The sequence below is a fragment of the Mus musculus genome, chromosome 15 (assembly GCF_000001635.26).
Source record: "Mus musculus strain C57BL/6J chromosome 15, GRCm38.p6 C57BL/6J".
NCBI lineage: Eukaryota > Metazoa > Chordata > Mammalia > Rodentia > Muridae > Mus > Mus musculus.
The window spans coordinates 29,140,865-29,164,049 of NC_000081.6; positions in this window are offsets into that span (position 1 = coordinate 29,140,865).

Genomic DNA, 23,185 nt, shown 5'->3' on the forward strand with positions numbered 1-23,185 from the left:
TTGGGTGCTTTCTCTAATTCCTCCATTGGGGGCCCTGTGGTCCATTCAATAGCTGACTGTGAGCATCCACTTCTGTGTTTGCTAGGCCCGGCTGTTGTCATTTTTATTTTCCAATCAGAAATAACTTGGGGACAAGGTCCGTTAGTGTCTATATGTGTGTGGGGAATTGCAGGCTGGTATCCAGTCGAGCTGAGGTCTGAAGCCTGATGGTCATAATTCACCTACATGGCACAGTAGGCGTTCCCTCATGCCCTCATGCCCTCATGCCCCTGCCTAAGGTACCACCTCCCACAGCCTCCACGGGAGAAGGATGGTCAGTAGTCACATAAGCAATCGCCCAACCTTCTGACCTTCAGATTAAACTCCTCCCCAGTTACCTAGCAACAGTTAAGAGCATAAAAAGGGGTGCTCAGCCCCCACCATGCTCTTACTCTTGCTCTCACTTCTTTGTTCTTTTACCTCTCACTTCTGTTTCCTCTTTCCTTTCTCTTTGTCTTCTCTTCTCGTCTCCTCTCTCTTTCTCTCTAGCCTTTCCTCTTCCTCTCTCTCTCTCTCTCTCTCTCTCTCTCTCTCTCTCTCTCTGCCTCTCTCCTTCCCTCCCCCCTCTCTCTCTTTTCTACCTTCTATCTTTCTCCATGCTTTCTATAATAAAACTCTTAAAACATAGAGTGTCTCTGCTCCATCTAGACCCTCTGTGTACTCTGATCAGTGTTGGGAACTTCTTCCCTCTTCCCTCTCTCCTACAACCCTGGGGCTTTAGTAAGGTACCTGGGGGGGGTGTCCCCGGTCGGGGGCTGCCCCTTTCTCCACCTCCTGCCGCGTGGGTCAGGCATGCTCACCCATGCCAAGTGGAAAAGTGTCCAGCAGCTCTGCCTGCGTCTGCCTGCCCAGAGCACAGGAGCTCTGGCTGGACGTTAGGACCCTTTTCCTCTCCCACTTATCCCCGGGCTCCCTCCCCGAGCCCCCTTTTTTATTTTGTTTCCAACACATGTGGACATTCTTATCTGTGGGGCAACCAGTCTTGGGATCCCAAAATTAGCCTTGAAATACAAGCAGTATTAGGCTAACCCACTACAATTGAGTTAGCACAACATATTGTATTACCCATGTTTCTATGAAGCAGAATCATTTTACTATTTTGCATCATCTGTTGTGTTATTATTTAATAGAATTTAGCACACAGGTGGAAAAAGATATTTGTTGAGTTACAAAAATAGGGAGTTAGGAGAAAGGAAACGTGTGCATCAAGCACATAGACAACATTCAATTTCACAATGTCATAGGTTTATCAGTATATTGACCCCTAACAGATTTGTTTACAAGGTAAAAGGAATATGGCCAATGGCAGTTGGTCACAATGATTGAAGGGGAACTCCTTCATATGGTATACATAATCCACAAAGACAGGAAGAACAATATTTTAGTTAAAAATAATAAATCACAAATTAAATTCCAGACTATACATGCAATAAAGTGATAGAATATAATAATTTGAAGTAGTAACTGTTACTTGCCAAAGGAAGATAATTATCCAATTATCCAATTAGCTTTAATTTGGAAGATGAATTTAGAATTAACACATGACTTTATCAATTCCCTAATCCATTGACTTTTTTGTTTTTTTTTTGCTAGACTCCTTCCTAACACTCACTATCATGCATTCATAGACGTGAGGTTGCTTGAGGGCATTGAAATAGAGGCAATGATACTTTAACTTGTTATGAAGGTTTATGCTCCAACAGAAATTAATTTTACCTGATCTCCTAATGACTTCATAGCTGTGTGAACAGCCATCCATTGTAATTATATACAATTCACAGCAGATATCATACTCTTTTCCAATGTGGCCTGCAGGCAGTATTGACTTGTTATCTTTACAGACGTCAGGTTCCAGCTTCATGAATGTGCTTTATCTGAACTCGTGTTATAGGCACTTGGTTAGTATTCTCTACACTCAGCTTGTCTGAGTTAACATTATGGAAGATTGGCCACATAAAACAATTTCTATAGTTTTTGGTTCAAATATGTCATTTATTTTATTATCCAAATAATGATGAGAAAATAACTGTATTACATTAATAAGTGTACTGAGTTAGATAACTGTGAGTACTCCTGAATTTTTCTCATACTGACAGCATGACCATTTTAGAGAGTAGGAGAAAAAGAAAATCTGAAAAGTGACTAAAGTTTAAAATAATGTATTTAATTTTTAAAACAATTTTAATAAAATTTGTCTTTAAAATTAATATTAATTTTCCTCAGAGAGAAGTGAAAAATATAATCACCTTTCCAAATAACAAGTCAAAATGTGTGTTTAATTATTACTGCCAGCCTACTAATGCTCTTTTACTGTTTGAATTCATAAACAATTTCAGCTGGAAATATTGAAAGTAATTAGAGATCCAATTCAGTACACAGCATAAAACTATTTATCTTTTAAAATTTTTGCTCATCATTATCTCCTAATATAATTTGAATGAATGTAGTGTTATTTGAGCTAGGAAGAAACAGAAATAAATGCCAATAAGTTGTTCAATTAGTGAAAAAAAAACATAATAATTAACCATCTTACTAAACAGCAATACAGGAATATTGTGGTTTCTACTCTATTCATACATTTTATTTTGGATTTAGTATGGACTTTATCTGTGCTCAGCAAGAACTCCTCTGAGGCTCATCATCTAACTTTTGTTCTACTCCTGGATGTGAGATCATCAGCGGAAACATAGTTGACCCAAAAAGGGTCTGCTCTTAAAGAACTTTTGCTATATCTCCCCAGAGACAACGTTGAAGCTCCTCTGATAAGGATGGAGAGTCATCCATCCCTCCTTGTTGCCATGCTAGAGTGTTGAATGGCTTGATCTGGTAGGCATTCTGTGTAGGCAGGCACCCAGGGCTACTGTGAACTCATGAGTGCTATCTGGTCATATCAGAAGACACCAGTTCAATCCAGTCCCCCAAGAACTATGGTTCTCATAATTTTTGTCCCCTCTTCAGTCAAAGTCTCTCAGATTTCATCATCACTAATGTGTTTGTGCATAAACGCTGTATGTGCAGGTGTGTACCCCATGGAGGATGTGCCAGTCAGAGGACAACTTTGCAGAGCTGTGTCACTAGGGTCATTTTTTAAGTGGGCTTCAAAGATCAACTTTAGGTCACAAAGTTTTCTTATGAAAGACTTATACCACCTAAGCCATTTCACTGGCACTATTTTTAATATTATAGATGTATAAAATTAAAATTTTTGTTTATCTAGTTTATATAACACTATAAACATTCATTAATATAATTTATTCTGTCTGGGTAATGATAGATTTGTAAAATTTACTTGACTTTCTATAGCATTTTATCTTTCTTAAAACATCAAATTAAAAATGCATTTATTTGCATAAAGAATTCTCAAGTCAATTATCTAAGAGTTGGAAAAAAATCAGGCAACTTACTGATTTTAAATAAAAATATTTTCCTACATGATTCATAATAATCTTTAAGCATAACAAAATAAACTATAAATAATCTAAATTAGTACCCAATAATGAATTTATAATCAGTATGTTTTGACTGAAATGACTACCATATTTACCAATTATATCATGCATCTGATTAATATCAATTTAAGAGTCTGGGTCTTAGATTGCAACCAGATTTGTGGCACACATATACTTCTATCCAAGGAAAAATGTTAAAGTCTTAAAATAAGACTTGAAGCTTTTGTTATTTACTAATTGTACTGCTGTTGTAGCCTTCCTTGGCTACCAAAATTCATGCTGAAATCTAATGTCCACTCTTTTCTTCCAAACTAAGGTCAGCTTTAAAGATGTGATTTTTACATTCAGGCTTGGTCTTAGCAAGTGATTAATTCATAAATTAATGGATTAGGTGATTCATAAGTTATCAAGAAAAGCATGGGCTGGTTGTAAAAGTGAGCTTAGGCAGTTCTCATGTAGGCAACCACAGCTCTTATGAGTTCATACATGCAACAGTGTGTGTCATGTCCAGAAGAACAGATTTCCTCCACTCCTCATCCCCCAGGTTTTACACTCTTTTCCTTCCCTTCACTCTTTAGTGAGGTTTCCTAAGACTTAGAGGGGAACAGGGTTGACTACAATATCTCATCTGTGGGTATATAGCACTAATAGTCACTCATCTCAGCACTTTGAACAGTAATATTTCTCTGAAATAACTACTCTCTACTACTATGAGAAGGTTCTGTGACCATGGCTGGCCATGACCCAGTAGATTATCCCATGTCACAGGGATTTTTCTTGTCTCTAATGCTATGCTGTAATTATAGTGTTTTTAGACAGTATTACCCATGTGAATAAATGTACCATATTAGAAAAAAAAAGATGGTGCATTTTACTGTGTAATGATTCTTCTGTTAAGGCTTTTATTTAGGGAGATTGGATCTAACTCAATGATACAGTGCTTTTCTTAGGTACTGAGCTGATTCCTAACAGTATAATGAATAATTGAAACTAACACAATATTAGTACTTTTTAGAACACTATTTAAAAGTTTTGCTAAGTGCACAATCTTAAAAAAATCTACTTACATATATGATATAGCTTATATTGCATATTAAACATTTGCGATTATGTGTATACATATATACACATATATATAATTACATATTGAACATAATAATTTTTAAATATTTATAATATTTACTATCTACATCTCTGTGAGAAAGACATTTCATTAGGATATAATATAGATGACAAAGCTTATTATGTTAGCATTTATGAAAAAGTAGCTGTAGAATGTAAGGATAAGACCTGAGGTGGAAGAATAGTGTTTCTGTGTTTTATGTTACTTATAGATTTTGAGATCCAAAAGAGGGACTAGTGCATGTAGTATGCAAGTATTTTACCTCTTTGCTACATAGCCATCTCCCATCCCACTTATGTGTATTTTTGTTCTTTGTTTTAATAAAAATACATAACTTGATGTGTTGGCGAAAAAGTCATAGGAGTTTCATTAAAATATAGAAGTAATACTTGTCATTATAATAGTTTTGCTGGTACTACTTTAATATTGTTTAAATTTTATTTATAAGAATGTTTTTTTGGAATTTGTGTACAGCACCTACAGAGACCAAATCAGGGTGTCAGGTAAACTGATGCTGAAGTTACAGATGGTTGTTAGCCACTTTGTGGGTTCTGAAGATCACACCAGGGTCATCTGGTAGAGTAGCCAGTGCTCTCTATAGCTGATCCATCTCCCTAAACTCATTACATTCTTCTTTCAAAGAAATTGCAGACATAAAAATGAAAATTATAGCTAAGAGACAAACATACTCTATGCATAGGAAGGTTAACTTAGAGACTACCTATTAAGATATATTTTATGAATTTAGATGCAAATAAGAGGTATGCCAAGCAAGGAGATAGTGTGTCATGTCAATAGTCCCAGTGTTCAGGTGGCTGTGGTCGAAATGACCATGCTTGAAGCTTGGCCTGGTCTATGTACTTTTACTGTGAGAAATTCCATCACTGAAAGCAACTTAGAGAAGAAAGGGTTTATTGTGGCTTAAAGTTCCAAAGTGAGAAGCCTTAATAGCAGGGAGGGATGGCAGTAGATGTCAGAAATAGGATGTGTGAGAGATCGTATTTTATTCCAAACACAAAAATCAGAAAGAATAAAAGCAAAGAGAGGTTAGTCTGACAGCACTAAAAACTGCCCTCAGGGATGTATTTGCTATAGCATATTCCCATCTTATAAGATTTTACAACCTCCTCACAAAGGACTTCCAAATATGGCCCTACCTTTCAAATGCATTATCCTATAGGGGATATTGTTCACTCCAACCACACTACCTAGGTATACATAATGCAAATATATACAAAGAAAGAAGGAAAAAAAAGACTGGGACATGTGGCAGACAGAAGATGTGAGAAGATGGGCAAGTGGCACCAAAATAGTCAGCCAGGTGGTAGAATGTAGGTTAAAACCATTGAGTTATATAAGCTATGATCTAGTCAGAGAAGAGCCTAGCTGTATTGCTAAGGTACTTGTAAATGCATTTTGGTCTGAGTCTTATTTCTGAGAGCATGGAGCTGGGAGGAAGCACCAGAGCTAACCTCAATGGTTCTTAGCAATCTTGTTGAGTCACGATTGTCACACAAGTAAAGCACCGCAAATGCTAGCAAAGGCATTTACATAGTTTGACTCACCACAGGGTAAAAAGTGCCTCTCATAAAATAGGCACATAAATAAAATATAATAGAAATTAGTGCAAACAATTGCCTGCTCATAGCTGCTTACCACAAATGCTTTATGTGTTTTCCTATAGAGACCATGTGGTTTAAAAGCATTTCATCTTTATAACTATGTGTGCATTAAAGAGCTCCCTATGGAGAACCCCAAGATTAGCAATGTGTTTGAGCACTATAATCCTTAACATGTGGCGGTATTACCCCATGGTTACTGTGAACATGGGTACTGTTTTTCTAATTTTATGGCAGTTATAATTACCATGAGTCATCATAGTAGGGTGTAGAAATTCACATGGTAGAAATAAAATATTAGATTTCCACCACAAGATTACATGGAAAAATTTTTTTTATCACAAAATTATTCTCAAATATATCTGAAGACAGAATACATGGCTTCTCATTCCTCTGTATTGCTCTTCTGACAGGTAGACAGGCAATCCAAACGACTTTGCTCCTATAAACTATGCAGAAAGCACTTTAAAATTCTGCTTACCTAATACTTTGGGTATGCTAGAAACACAGTGCACAGTAAGATATTGACATTGCTAGGTATTATGAAATGTAAAAGAATTATTTTTGTTATACAAGTAATGGATTATGGATGGGGTCTTGCACATTTGAAAAACATTATTTTGCAAATGGATAGCACTTTTATCCACTACTCATCCTGCCAGCCCAATATATACTTCCAGCAAAAGAAGAGAACAAAAACAAAGACAAACGAACTCCCTGCCTGCTGTCTTGCCTCCTCGCCCACAATGTGAACGGTCTTCAGCATTTTTTCAGTGATTTTTACCTGATAAACAAATTTGGTAAATTGGAACCTTTGTTAGCTATTCTCTTTGGAAATAAATGCATTCTTTAAAATCTATTTCAAAATCCATGTAATGCATATTATAAAACCAATGTGAATACAACCGGATAATTTTTCTAAGCTATTCAGGAGAAGAAGCATGAGGCAGGTCACCATGGATGTGAGGAAGGGCATGAGGAGGAGTCACCAAGGGAGTTCTCCAGGAAGGCACACAGTTACATCAGAGCAAGAAAAAAAGAAACCGAATGTAAGAAACTGAGGGCATGTTTCTGGAAAGCAGTTAGAAAGCAGAGTGAGGAATATATCTGCCCAGTTATTGGGCTTAAAGCTTATTGAACTTAAGAAAAAACACTGGTTATTAAATATCATAAAAGTTTAGAAAGAAGTAAGAGCTCAAAGTAATACTTAAAGAAAATGTGGTCTCCAGAGAAAGGAGAAAGAAAAATAAGGTGAAGTTTCCAGAGAAAGAATAAAGGAAAGATCTCAAGAGAAGGGAGAAAATGAGAGATTAAAAAGAAAAATATTTTCCATATAAAAGAAATGGACACCATAGAAAAAGACATGTGTACCCATATAATTTTGATTTGACTGTTAGCATGGAAATAATCTTATGTCCATTAATGATTACAGTTTTGTATATCCTTTTGTAGAAATATCAGAATAAAGCAGACTTAGATAAGGGAAGGATTAAAAGATAGAATGCTATGTTACAAGCCTTAGAATCTGACCATAGAGATCAGTGGATTCCTTAAATCAATAATAATCTGCAGAGGAATCCAATCAGGAACCTACAGTGACAACAAAAAAAAGGTAGTTACTGATAAGTCCTCTATCTACCAGTAAAATGAGCCAAGTCTAGACAGATTAGACTACATCAAAGGCAGGTTTACTGGGAAGTTGCTCTCTGGCAAGTTCACTGGCTCCAAGAATTGACACCAGGGGAGTCATGAGTGTGTGGAAGGAAGAGAGGGAAAGTAGAGAGAAATGGTGTGCATGCAGAAAGAGAGAAAAAAGAAGATGAAGAGATGAATAGGAAGGAGGAAGAGAAGGAGGAGAAGGAGAGAGAGGGGAAGGGGAGGAAGAAGAGGAGAAGAGGAAAAGGAAGAGGAAGAGGAAGAGGAAGAGGAAGAAGAAGAAGAAGAAGAAGAAGAAGAAGAAGAAGAAGAAGAAGAAGAAGAAGAAGAAGAAGAAGAAGAAGAAGAAGAAGAAGAAGAAGAAGAAGACAACAACAAAATAGTCCTGCCCCTGACCTGGAGTGTTCAGTGGTTGGAGCAGGGTATGGCAAGTAGGGACTGAGACACGCTGAGAGAACCTTGAAGCAAGGTCTGCTTGGTCATGTAAAATATGTTCCTCAGTCCCTTGTTCCATTCCCAAACCAAATAGTTACAGATGATAAAAATCCACAAAGGCTTGAGAAATTAGAATGGCAGCCCATAGAGATTCAGTATTCTAAATTAAGAGTCTAAGTTCAACATTGTACTCAAAGTTCCAGCTAGAGCAATTAGACAACGAAAGGAGGTCAAAGTGATATAACTTGGAAAGGAAGAGTCAAGGTATCACTATTTGCAGGTGATATGATAGTTTATGTAAGCAAACACAAAAACATCTACTAGAGAACTCCTACACCTGAAAAACAACTTCAGCCAAGTGGCAGGTTATAAAATTAACTCAAACAAGTCAGTAGCCCTTTTCTACAAAAGGATAAACAGACTGAGAAAGAAAATAGAGAAATGCCACTCTCCACAATAGTCACAAATGTAAAATATCTTGGTGTGACTCTAACCAAGCAATGACAAGAACTTCAAGTCCCTGAAGAAAGAAATTAAGAAGACCTCAGAAGATGGAAAGATCTCACATGCTCATATTAACATAGTAAAAATGACCATTTTAACAAATTTAATCTACAGATTCAATACAATCCCCACCAAAATACCAACTCAATTCTTCTCAGAGATAGCAAGAGCAATTCTCAACTTCATATACAATAACAAAATCCCAGGATAGTAAAAAACAATTCTTAATGAAAAAGAAATTCTGGGGAATCACCATTCCTGACCTCAAGCTGTTGTAAAGAGCAACAGTGATAAAAACCTCATAGTATCGGCACAGGGACAGATTTATCACTGGAATAGAATTGAAGACCCAGAAATAAATTCATATTCCTATGACCACTTGATCTGTGACATAGAACCCAAAACCATACAATGGAAAAGAGAAAGTATCTTCAACAAAGGATTCTGGTCTAGCTGCAGGTCTGCATGTAGAAGAATGCAAATTTATCTATATTTATCTCCTTGTACAAAGCTCCAGTCCAAGTGGATCAAGCACCTACACACAAAACCATATACACAGAATCTAATAGAAGAGAAAGTGGAAAAGAGCCTTTAACTCATTGGCACAGGGGAATATTTCCTGAACAGAACACCAATAGCTACAATTCTAAGATCAAGAATGGCAAATAGGACTTCATGAAATTGCAAAGCTTCTGTAAGGCAAAGAACACTGTCAATAAGACAAAAAGGCAACCTATGGATTGAGAAAAGATCTTTACAAATCCTACATCTGATAGAAGGCCAACATCCAAAATATATAAAGAACACAAGAAGTTAGACTCCAGAAAACCAAGTTACTCAATTAAAAGACAGGGTACAAAGCTAAGATAAGATTTCTCAAATGAGGAATCTCCAATGGCTGAAAAGCACCTAAAGCAATATTCAAAACCCTTAGTCATCATGGAAATGCAAATCAAAATGACCCTGAGATTCCACCTTACACCAATCAGAATGGCTAAGATTAAAAAAAAAAAAAAAAAAACTCAGGCAATAGCAGATACTGGTGAGGATGTGAAGAAAGAGGAACACTCCTCCATTGTTGGTGGGATTGCAAACTGGTACAACCATGCTGAAAATCAATCTGGTGGTTCCTCAGAAAATTGGAAATAATTCTACCTGAATTATTATAACCCAGCTATACCACTTGTGGGCATACACCCAAAAGATGTTCCACCATATCACAAGGACAAGTAATCCACTATGTTCATAGCAGCCTTCTTTGTAATAACTAGAAGCTGGAAACAACCCAGATTCCCTTCACCCAAAGAATGGATACAGAAAATGTGTTAGACAATGCAATACTACTCAGCTATTAAAAATGTGGACATCATGAATTTTGCATGCAAATGGGTGGAACTAGAAATATCTTCCTGAGTGAGGTAACTCAGACCCAAAATGACATACACGGTATGTACTCAATGATAATTGGATATTAGCCAAAAAGTTCAGAATACCCATGAGACAACTTACAGACCATATTAAGCTTAACAAGAAGGAGGGCCCAAGTATGGATGCTTCAATCCACTTAGAAGGGGAACAAAACAATCACTGGAGGCAGAGGGAGGGAGGGATCTGGGTGGGAGCAGGGGAAAGTGGAGCAGGATCTGCTATGGGGGTAGACAGCAGAGAAGGCCAGAGGGCCAGGACAATGAATGGAAATATGAAACTGTGCATAGTGGAGGGCAGGGGGAACCACTAAAATGTCCCAGAGACTAGAGGAGTGAGGTGGGACTGGGAGGAGGGAGCACTCTCTTAGGGGCAAAGAGGAGAGGGATAGGGTAGGGATCTCATGGACAGGGGATTGAGAAGGGAGATAACATTGTCAATTAATGTAAAAAAAAAAAGAATCTAAGTTCTGCTTAACGATGATACCTAGAGAAATGTCACACAATAGCTTATACGTTTCATTTTCTAGAGTTTGGAGAATTAAGAAACATATGTATGTGAATACATCAAACAGTTGATACATGTTCAGAATCCCAAGGGGCTTCTGCTCTAAATTCTCAAAAGGCTGATTCTTAGATTGAGCATTAGTTAGCGGTGATAGCTCTCTTGAAACGCCTTTACAGATTGAAGCTGATTGGTGCTTCTATATGTGTATTCATTACATTGTAACAAATTTTAGATATTGTGGCATAGAAAATGTTACAAATATACCTTACAATCATACAGGTCAAGTAATTATGAAGAAACCTAACAGGACTTTAAAAGAAATGATAAAGAACGGAATGGGAAAGTAGAAGCTCCCAATGACAGTTTAGATAATGTTTGCTGATTTTAAATTTTTTTAAATGCCTGTGAGACAGATAGCACAGCTGCCAAAAAGGACTGGATTTTAGAAAGGCCTGCTAAATTAAATCAGGGTAAATATGTGATAAGTGTGATAACCTCAGAATAGAAGAGAGGAAATGTGTTGTATTAGGGAAGATAATTTGCTTTTATTTCAAAAGAAATAAAAAATTATATTTGACCAGGGGTGAATTTTTGAAAATCTTGGCTTCAGACATGAACAATGAAACCAGAAAGAACAACAAAATGGGTAATACGAATGCGGATCGCTCTACATGAGAATGGCTCTGAGACAGCTAGAGATAAGTAGGTCTATTCATAGCCAATAAATTTTGTTGGCTACAGAGTCCATTACATTCTACAATTTCACATGGCATTAATGGAAATTCATATTATACTTCGGTTATACACTCTAAACAGACAAAAAGTTTGATGTCTTTCACATGCTCAAACAAATAGCAGAGAACCATTGCTGATTTGTTATTAATTACTTGTCTAGTTAATTACAGAAAGATGTTTTCAAAGTTGAATAGATAGTAAGTAGCTAAAAACAAGCATGTACCCTAATTAGATACACTTAAATAGATGATCTCCCAAAACCTCAGAGAGCCACAGATCATGGCATTTAAGGACATTTAGCTATTAAAAGGCTTTTTTTTTTCTTTCTTTTCAGTGAACCATCTCAATTCCTGGCATTCTACTTCAAGGAAGATGATGAGCATTGAAGATCCTCCATATAGAGTTTGTGGCAAGCTAAATATTGGGCAAAAAGCTGCCCTTGTTTCAACTCTAGAAAAAAATACTGTTCAAACTGGACAAACAGGACACAGGGAAGTCAACTGTCAAACTTTTCAAGGACAAGGTAGGCAATTCCTTCATAGATCTTGCATTACAAAAAAGTCTATCATATTCTGAGCAAGAAGGCTGAACATGGATGCTCCAACTTTATAGAGAAATCTTGGATGACTGTCTGGGCAGCTATCTGTCATTTCTATTGTTTTGGAAGCTGTTGGTTCTACACTTCCTGCACACTCAGGTAATAGTATTTCCTTTTCTGGTCTCTAATGATGTTGAAGATTAGATAGTTATAGTTTCCTAATTATGCTTAAAATTTTTTAGGATTTAAGGAAATCTTTTAAAGAGATTTTTTTTTAGATCTAAGTATTTTTTTCATTGATAAATGAAAGTCTTGATAGAAAATGATTTATGTATAGAACTCTGAACTCAACAAGATGGGCCACATAGTAGAATACTTTTTCCAAACTTGCCAAATAAAAATAGGCTGGGCATGATGATTGTAATCTTTAACTGATAGTTATCATAATTGTTTTATAATTGTTCTTATTGTAGATAGTTTATTAATATAAGAGAAAGGCCTTTTCTTGGACTAAAATGGAAAGATGGGGTTTAGTCTTGTGTACTGTATATAAAGATGGCGATTGTACTAGCTGGTTTTGTGTGTCAACTTGACACAAGCTGGAGTTACCACAGAGAAAGGAGCTTCCCTTGAGAAAATGCCTCCATGAGATCCAGCTGTATGGCATTTTCTCAATTAGTGATCAAGGAGAGAGGGCCCATTGGGAGTGGTGCCATCCCTGCTCTGGTAGTTCAGGGTTCCATATGAAAGCAAGCTGAGCAAGTCAGTAAGCAGCACCCTCCATGGTCTCTGCATCAGCTCCTGCCTCCAAGTTCCTGCCCTGTGTAAGTTCCTGTCCTGACTTCCTTTGGTGATGAACAGCAAAGTGGAAATGTGAGCTGAATAAATCCTTTCCTCCCCTACTTGCTTCTTGGTCATGATGTTCTATGCAGGAATAAAAACTCTGACTAAGACAATGATTTCTGTGCCATAAGATACAGTCTAGACAATGGGCATTGTAATGAATACTGAAGAATCTCCTGTATCAATGAAGAGTAATAACTGCTCCCCAATTATCTGATCTATTAATAAAAAGCTGAAGAGCCAATGACTGGGCAGAAGAGACTTATTGATTCATTCAACATGCTTTAAGAATAACAACTGAGCAAATATTCCTAAGCTTCTGTGTTACCTGGTTACTTCCTAGTTACTAGTATTTAAGCTTTCCTTGGCTTACTTTTCTGTAGCTGTCTGTCCTGGAGAATTCCATTACTCCTCATCATGCCCAACCTCATGGCAAGCTGCTTCTGCTTCCGCTTCTGCTTCCCCTTCCCCTTCCCCTTCCCCTTCTCCTCCTTCTCCTCCTTCTCCTTTTCCTTCTTGTTCTTCTTTCCCTCTCTCCCTCTCCCTCTCCCTCTCCCTCTCCCTCTCCCCTCCCCTCACCCTCCCCCTCCCTCTCCCTCTTCCTCCCCCTCCCCCTCTCCCTCCCCCTCCCTGTCCTGTTCACTCTACCTACCCCTCTTCCTCCTTCTCCACCTGATTTGTGGCCCTTCTTCTCTTGTACCTTCACCTGTCTCATGGTGAACTCCTACTACATGTCTCTTCTCCCTAGGATTCCTGGGAAATTTTATCTATTAAAAGGCTAAAAAAGACACAAATTAGGAAATTGCATATAGCTTCATCCTTGGGCAACAGTGAATGTAAACCTTGTGGTTTTCCATGTTTTCATTATTCTCTTTCTTGAGAATGTTAGTCTTCCATCCAGCTATGTAAATGGAGTAAGCCAAATAAAATTACCACTGTTTTAGCTAGCATGGCAGACACTGTTGCAGTGCTAAGACATATATGTGACAGGATATCTCAACAGTGACAACTCAGAGCACACCAGTGCAGTCTTATTTCTAAGATAGGATTTGACTGTGTTTCTATGAACTACTTTGAAGATTCATTGTTCATAGAAAATAATAAGGTTTCAAGACCCAAATACTACCAGAAGAACAACATAAGAGGGAGGGGGAGGGGAAGAGAGAAGAGGAGGAAGGGGAGGGAGAAGGAGAGGGAGAGGGAGAATTTCTAACTGTACTATCTCAGTTCAAATGCTCTAAAACACTACTTTTCAGTATTTAAGCATGGGCTCCACCACATTCTCTTTGAACCTTTTATTGCTCTTAAAGACAGAATAATATATTGTCAATCTAAATTTCCTGGTTATAATTCATGAACTACAAATTACCATGTAATATCGACAGGGCACATACTACATTAATTTCTATTTTGTCATTGTTAAGATAGAGATATAAAAGGCATCTGATATTTTGACTCAAAACCGTTAAATGATTTGAATTTCATAATAGAATCTGCACATAGCTGCCACTGACTTGTGCCCAAAAAGTATTTCCTAAATTGGCTATGATGTTCTCATATGTAAATGAAAGTAATGAGTCATACATTATAAATGTAAGGATAATTAAATTCCTGTGATAGAACTAATAATTTCAACAAAACCTTAATTTTTTTTGTAAAACCAAGAAACCAGCGTTTCACTGATCTTTATTTATTTTGATCTCTTTTGTCTAAAAAGTAATGAATCCATGAAAATAATACTGCAGTTAAGTACATATACTTGAGAAGCAGTACACATAATTAAATGAATATATCTATTTGCCCAGAACAAAATCCCAAGCTAGGTTAAATTTTTACCATGTATGTCATTTTGTAAGGCAAAACTAACAAATGAATACTTGGAATTAGGAAGTTTATATAATAATGTTTGATGACTTCATATAGAAGAAATATATATAATAACTCAATTTATGATTTTTATTAATTAATCATTTTATTTGTTTGCATTTTAAAAGATATCCCCCTTCCTGGGTACCCCTACACTAATTCACATCCCATCTCCCCTCACTAATATCCCCTTTGCCTCTTTGAAGGTGCTTCTCCGCCCATTTACCCACTCTCACCTTATGCCTCCAGTTTCCACCTTATTTTTATCAGGAAAATGAACATTCAAAATTTATATTAATTGTCTGTATTAAATGCTTCATTTCCAGCTCACATTTTATTTTATTATCAAATTTCTCTACTGCAGTACATTTTCATGTACTATAGTCTAACATCAAAATTGTGCTCAAAATTTAAGTCAGACAATAAGTACCTTGGTGAACTGAAATAGGGTCACTGCAAGCAGCAATAGATTATGTAAAGCATACCTGTTTTAGCATGACAGTGATTTAAAACCCTTTCAACAGATATGCAATAAATGCCTATTCTACATATTGCCCTAATCCCCATGCAAGAAAGAATGGAGTTGAAGATTGTGAAACGGCCAATAGGGTGAACACAAATCCTGATACTTTGGCTCAGTTATGGACAAAAGTAGAGGCTAACACATAATACTGTTGATCTGGTCCCAGGGACTGGGTTGCCTCCTGTACACTCAATTTTCCTCTCAAGTACAAAGATACCCTATTAGTGAACCTTGTTAAATGACTCAAGGAAAACCTGTGCTTATAACCTCTCATGTTATGTAGCCTTATTTTCCTCTACTTTCCTTTGAGCCAAATGTCTTCAGCATGTGTCTGTAATTTACTCATAACTTCAAAGCTACATTTACACAGATCACTAATGACTACTCAAATACCCATCATCAGTTCTGTCCTCTCAATTTTACTTCACACATTTTTATTTGAATTTTTTACAGTTTTTCCAATGCAATCATTTCCATACTCCTCCATTTGGCTTGTGAGTGGAGTATGGCTAGTGTGTATTCTTTGCGGCAGTCTTTTAGTATCCTTTGAAGGAGTCATTTTAGCTGATGTCACTGTGCAGGTCATGGTCAGATGACCATATTTTTGAGATTTCATGTGGGAGAATCCCCCTTATATCAATAACAGGTGCTCCTCCCTAAACACATATACATGTAAATGGTAGTAAAGTGACTCAATAGGCTGCATTAATATTTACATATGTATATATGTTGGCGTGATGGTGATGGTCAAAGAGATGTAGATACAGATGTATGGATAATATGATCAATTGTGTGTGTGTGTGTGTGTGTGTGTGTGTGTGTGTGTGTGTGTGTGTAATTAAGAAAAGAAACGGGCATATGTTTAATAGAAAGAGGGCACTGGAGGATTTGGAGGTGAAGAGGATGGGGAGGACATGATGCAAATACAGTATTTCTAAGATCATGATGGTCCAGGATTAAGGAGGGTTAGAAGAGAACTTCAACCAGGATACCTCACATGAGGACAGCAGGAGTTGACTCCCTACCTTCTCCCAACCTGGCACCGTAAAGACATCTCTCCCATTATCAACTCTAGTATGAATTTATTACCCTGACAGTTATCAGGCTACACTCCTTGTTTGACCTTATAAGGTCCCTGCACAGACACCCAACAACCCATGTGTATGCAGGTGATGAAGCATCTTCCAACACCCCTGTCCTGGCCAATTGAACAGTTGTACAAAGCCACACATATCTTGCCCCAGAGACCCTGGCCACCTCCCTTGCACCCAATTAAACTGAACCAGTTCTCCCCAGATGTTCCTGAGTGTGTGTTCTACAGCATACTCACTGAAGACCAAAATCTTGTCTTCACCTACCCGTTACTTCTCTCTCCAGTCCAGCCAGATGCAAATGGTTCTGGATACCCTGAGAAAGAAGCACACCCAGGCAGCAAATATTGATACGTGAAAGAAAGGCCATCTAGTGACTGGCCTAACTTGGGATCCATTCCATGAACAGGCCAAACCCTGACACTATTATTGATGTCATATTTTGCTTACATACAGGAACCAAGCATGGCTGTCCTCTGAGAGGTTCTACCAGCAGCTTACTTTGACAGATGTAGATACTTACAGCCAACCATTGGACTGAAATCAGCTACCCTTTGGAAGAGTTAGGGGAAAGACTGAAGGAACTAAAGGGGATGGCAACCCCATAGGATGAACAATGGTATCCTCCAACCTGGGCCATTCAGAGTTCCCAGAGACTAAACCACTAACCAAAGAACATATATGGGATGGTTTGTGGCCTACATAGCATATGACTGCCTTTTATGCTCTCAGTGGGAGATAATGTGCCTAATCCTGTAGAGAATTGATGCCCAAGGAAGGGGGATGCATGGTGGGTAAGTGATGGGGTGAGTGCATGGGGGAACACCCATACAGAGGCAAAAGAGAAGGGAGAAAGGTGAAGATTTCTGGGAGAGGACACCAGGAGGGAGGCAAAATTTGGAGTTATAATATAATGAAAAATGTTTAAAGAAGGAAGTCTCAAAAAATAAAAATGAATTAAAAATTTAAATGTTGTCTTTCCTCATGACAATAAGACTTAGTTCTGGATTGTTTACTTTTGTCCTATAGTTAGTGTGAGTGTGTGTGTGTGTGTGTGTGTGTGTGTGTGTGTGTGTGTGTGTGCGTGCTCACGCACAGGCTTGCACATGTCCTTATGAGTATATGCCATTTGTCTATCGTCTATCGGGTGTTTGTACTGATAAGAAGAGAACATCAGATCATCTAGTGTTGGAATATCAGGCATTGTGAGGCCTTTCTATGGGTAGGCAGTAGGAACTGAACTTAAATTCTAGGGAAGAGAATGAAGAGACCTTAACCATAGGGTAACTGTTATGAGTGCACAAAGAACCTTTCCTAGTTACCCAGAGATAAATGTTTATTAAGCAATCTTCAATAGCATAATAGTCACTTACTCAATGTAGGCAGTAAGTTTTCTGATATTAAGTGAATGAGCACCATATTATATTCTAAGATAATTTAGAGTTACTGGTAAAATGTTTTTATAAATAAAATAGATAAGTTAATTATAGGTTGTGAGATACATATTGAAAAAATAATAAATGTGTTTTATGAAAATCTGTTTATAAGAAGTAAGTAATACTATTTAAATTTATTTATGACCCTGATTAATATAGCAAATAATATTATTTGGTTTATATTTATAATTGAAAGAGCAAAATTAATTCAAATGAATATGTTAAAGTAGTCAAACTGTAAGAGTGTGTCAGTAATAATTCATATAATATAAACCGGCTAAAGTTTAGCAACAAAATTAGCACATTTGTGAGCAAATGAATTTAACCAAAGGAATTATCTCTCAGTATGTAATTACAACCCTAAGTACTCAAGGGCCATATGCAGGAGTTTTCCAACTCTGTTGGGAATAAATTTGACTGCAGTAATATTGCCCAGTTCTGAGAGTCTACTGTACCATAACATGTAATATCTTATGCATGAAACAATGTTCCAGTGTGTTTGACATGGTGTTTATCAACAGAGGTCAGCTAAAGCTCTGACTCTAGTCAGTGTTCCACAATGTTACATCTTCACCTGGCTCTGCTGATTCCACATTCCTTTGTCTTTGTAAGCAACTGTGTGTGTGTGTGTGTGTGTGTGTGTGTGTGTGTGTGTGTGTGTATGTATGCGCGCGCGCGCGCATGTGTGCGTGCCTGTGTTAGCTAGTGCCTAGACCCAGCTTTAGTATGATTTCCTTTGTTGTCATTTTAGCTTGGCACTAAAATTTCCCCAAAATGAACACATAGGGATCACATGACAAAGTGACGAAGTGATCTGAACATGGAAAACCTGAGTCAGTGATGAGGTGTGTAAATTTATAACAACTGTTTACTCATTTTGTACGTATGTGGGTGTGGGTGTGTAAGATGCTATTGATGGGGATGTCACCAGACAACTTAATGTAACTATTAATATTCTTCTGTCATTCTGTGGGTCCTAAAGATTGAACTTAACTTATTAGACTAAGCGGCAAGGGCCTTTATCAGCTGAGCCATCTCACCAACCACACATAATTCATCTTTAAAAATCAATTTCTTTGCTAATATTGGAAGCCACTTCTTTTGAATTTCAACACAGATGGGAGATCATTGAGGAGCTCTTGAGGAATCTTCAGGGTTTTCAGGGCCAAGCTGGGACTAATGGGATACCAATTCTCTGTACTGAACAAATACTTGATTTTTAGTCTTTCTGTTTAGACAACTTCCCAATAGGCAAGTTGCAACTAATTAAAACGAAACAAAATAAAGTGTTATAATAACACCAAAGTATAAAATAACCATACATTTGTATATTACAAAATAAAAAGTATTTAATAAAGCATAATAATTTCAAATTTAATTAGACACTCATCCTTCCTGAGTTTAACACTTTCTTGGGTGTGGCCTACATATTTTGAATCTTTCAAAAGGTGTAGTAAATGAAGGGTTAGAGTATAGATGTGTGTGAGTATATTTCAGTGTGTTTGTATTTTGTGTTTGTGGTAATTACAGAACATAGTGCATAACTCCCAAATGCTACCTAAAGTGATGAGATGGAAGACAGCCTTACCAGAGGTAGAACATGTTGATGTTATTTGACTGACAGGTATTGATGATGACACTGCTTTGTTTTCATACCCCCAGGATTCCCAACATTAGTCTACTCATGATAAACACAGGTTGCAATGCGATGTGGAAACATTGTACTACGTATTGAAGCATTGTTTCCACAAATAAATGGAGAGAAAGGGCTTGTGATGACATCATTCTTGGAATGAAATTAAAGTAGGATAAATAAAGGTGCTGTTAAGTACTATCTGTGGCCAAGCAGTGGTGGCGCATGCCTTTAATCCCAGCACTTGGGAGGCAGAGGCAGGTGGATTTCTGAGTTTGAGGCCAGCCTGGTTTACACAGTGAGTTCCAGGACAGCCAGGGCTACACAGAGAAACCCTGTCTCAAAAAACAAAAACAAAAACAAAAACAAAAACAAAAACAAAAACAAAAAAACCAGTACTATCTGTGGCATAATTAAGTGTATGCTATATCAATGAGAAGATATAGGGATCTGCATAACCTTTCATGAACTTTCAAAGGACGGAAGTGTCTTCAGAGGAAGATGGAGAGCTTTACAGATGTTACTTACTGCATGACTTTTCCTCAAAAATTGTCTTCTTCTTCTTCCTTCCTCTTCCTCTCCCTCTCCCTCTCCTTCTTTCTTCTCCTCCTTGTCCTCCTCCTCTTCTCCTCCTCTTCCTCCTCCATTCTCCTCCATCTCCTCCTCCTTTCTTTTTCATCTCCTCCTCCTCTTCCCTCTTCCCTCTTCCCTCTTCTTCTTCTTCTTCTTCTTCTTCTTCTTCTTCTTCTTCTTCTTCTTCTTCTTCTTCTTCTTCTTCTTCTTCTTCTTCTTCTTCTTCTCCTTCTTCTTCTTCTCCCCAGAACCACTTATGATAAGTTTCTAAACAAAGAGTCACAATGTCATGTCATTACTTTCAGAGACTTCACTACCCCTGGGTATCCATGATTGGATATCCACAAGTCAGGATGTGTATTAAATTATTTATATGTGATCAACAAATAGTGATTTTTTTTTCTCAAAGGAAACTAACAAATAGACCATGTTTGTAAAAATGTCCTCTTCACTGTTATTTTAGTATTTTCTTTTTTGAGAGAGAGCATGTGTGAAGACAGACATAAGGGTGGGCCTCATTCACAGCCCCGCGTTTTGTATAAGAAAGGTAATTGAGAAAAGCAGAAGCAAGATAAATATAGCTTCTTAATATTTTATCTTAAGATATTATTTCTATGCAACAATGCCATCTCTTTATACTTTTAAAGTTGTTTTTACAATAGATTAAATTAGAACACTTATGTAGATTTATAAATATCTTAATATATTACACAGATTCTGAAACGTCATTTTTTTCAGTTCTACTCTCAATACCTACACTACTAAACTGACATATGTATCCCCAAACGAAACACATTTTAAAAAGTCTGCTATATCTACACAATAGATTTTTCCTCCATAAGAAGTAATAAACTTGGGCTGGAGAGATGGCTCAGTGGTTAAGAGCACTGACTGTTCTTCCAAAGGTCCTGAGTTCAAATCCCAGCAACCACGTTATCACAACCATTTGTAATGAGATCTGACACCCTCTTCTGATGTATCTGAAGACAGCTATATGGAACTCACATATAATAATAAATAAACCTTTTTGAAAAAAGTAATAAACTTATGCCTTTTGCAGGAAAAGTCATGCAACAGGTCTTAGTGAGTTTAGCCAGGCTCAAAAAGACAAATATCAGTTTTATCCCATTTTCTTTTGTTCTAAGATTTTATATAATCACATAAGTTCATGTATATAGATACATATACAATGCAAGTAGTTGTCAAATTGTCTTCAGAACAAAGAGATCAGTAAGGAAGACGCGGGTTAGGGATGAGTGAGCCACTTGATTCTTTTTTTTTTTTTTAACCTTTCTACAGGATTAGACATCCTGTTTTATTTACTTATTTATTTATTTATTTATTTTTAAAGATTTATTTATTTATTATATGTAAGTACATTGTAGCTGTCTTCAGACACTCCAGAAGAGGGAGTCAGATCTCCTTATGGATGGTTGTGAGCCACCATGTGGTTGCTGGGATTTGAACTCTGGACCTTCGGAAGAGCAGTCAGGTGCTCTTACCCACTGAGCCATCTCACCAGCCCGCCACTTGATTCTTAAGTAAGTACCAGTCCTCTCAATGTAGAACTAAGTTTCCATTATGATGCATGTTAGAATGATAATTTATTAGGAGACTGGAGAGGTGGCTCAGTGGCTAAGAAAGCTGGCTGCTCTTGCAGAGGACAATTTTTTTTCTCAGACCCAAAATGGGCAACTCACAAATACCTAATTTGAGTTTTGAGGGAAACTGTTGTTCATCCTGACAAGAAAGCACACACAAGTACCTTTAAATAAGTTTTAAATAAAATATAATTATGACATGAGTTAAAACATTGACCAAAGTTTTCTAGTTTTTTTCTTTTCTTTTTATTACAAGAGCATGACTATACAGGTCCTTGAGGATTCATTTGCTCATACCTGATACATATACACACATAACAAAAATATTTATCTCCAATAAAAGTCAAGATATCAAATCAAATTGTAAAGTTTGTGCTTACATTCAAATGTTTTCAGATGAATTAATATACTTATAAAAGACATTTAAAAAATAGTTGAATCATCCTTACTGCAATTCAAGTGGCTAAAAAGAAAAACCAAAGAAGTACAAGGTCACACAAAAGGAGAGGATACATATTTTTGATACAATATATATTTTGCAATCCATGTTCACTGTAAACAGCTAAGGATATAGCATTAATATATGAACTGGATGTAATATAGATTCCTGAGCTATATTTAAATATCATTAATTTTCATGTTCAATAATTATACATACTTTTTGCTATGAAAGATGGCTCCCCGCTGACAAATACAGAAGTGATGCTCACAGCCATCTATTGGATGGAGCACAGGGTCCCTAAAGAAGGAGCTAGAGAAAGTACCCAAGGAGCTGAAGGGGTTTGCAGCCCCATAGGAGGAACAACAATATGAACTAACCAGTACCCCCAGAGCTCCCTGGGATTAAACTACCAACCAAAGAAAGCACATGGTGGGACTCATGGCTCTGGCTGCATATGTAGCAGACAATTTCCTAGTCAGTCATCACTGGAAGGAGAGGCCCTTGGTCCTGTGAAGGTTCTATGCCCCAATATAGGGGAATGCCAGGGTCAGGAAGCAGGAGTGAGTGAGTTGGTGAACAAGGTGGGGGTGGGGGGGTTGGAAGGGGAAACCAGGAAAGGAGATAACATTTGAAAATGTAAATAAAGAAAATATCTAAAAAAAAAAAAAAAAAAAAAAGATGGCTTCTCCCAAAAACCTAACTGAAAATATGTTACTCAAATAAGAACAGAAAATAAGATATAGTTACTTTTCACAGTCTAAGCCATACATAAATATCTGTCATAAATCAAGTTTTGTTAATTTAGTATAATATTTTGAAGTGATAAAAACAATAATTTAACATGCTCAAAGGAAGGTCCCAAGGCCTTACACTATTTCTGAGGCTATGGAGCTCTCATAAAAAGGGACCTATCATGAGTGCCCTCAGAAAGACCCAACAAGCAGCTGAAAAAGTCAGATGCAGTTATTTGCACCCAACCAATGGACAGAAGAAGCTGACCCCTGTTGTTGAATATTGAAGGCTGAAAGAAGCTGAGAAGAAGGTTGATCCTGTAGGAGGACCATCAGCCTCAATTAATCTGGACTTGAAAGATCTCTCAGACACTAGACCACCAAACAGACAGCATACACCAGCTTATATGAGGCCC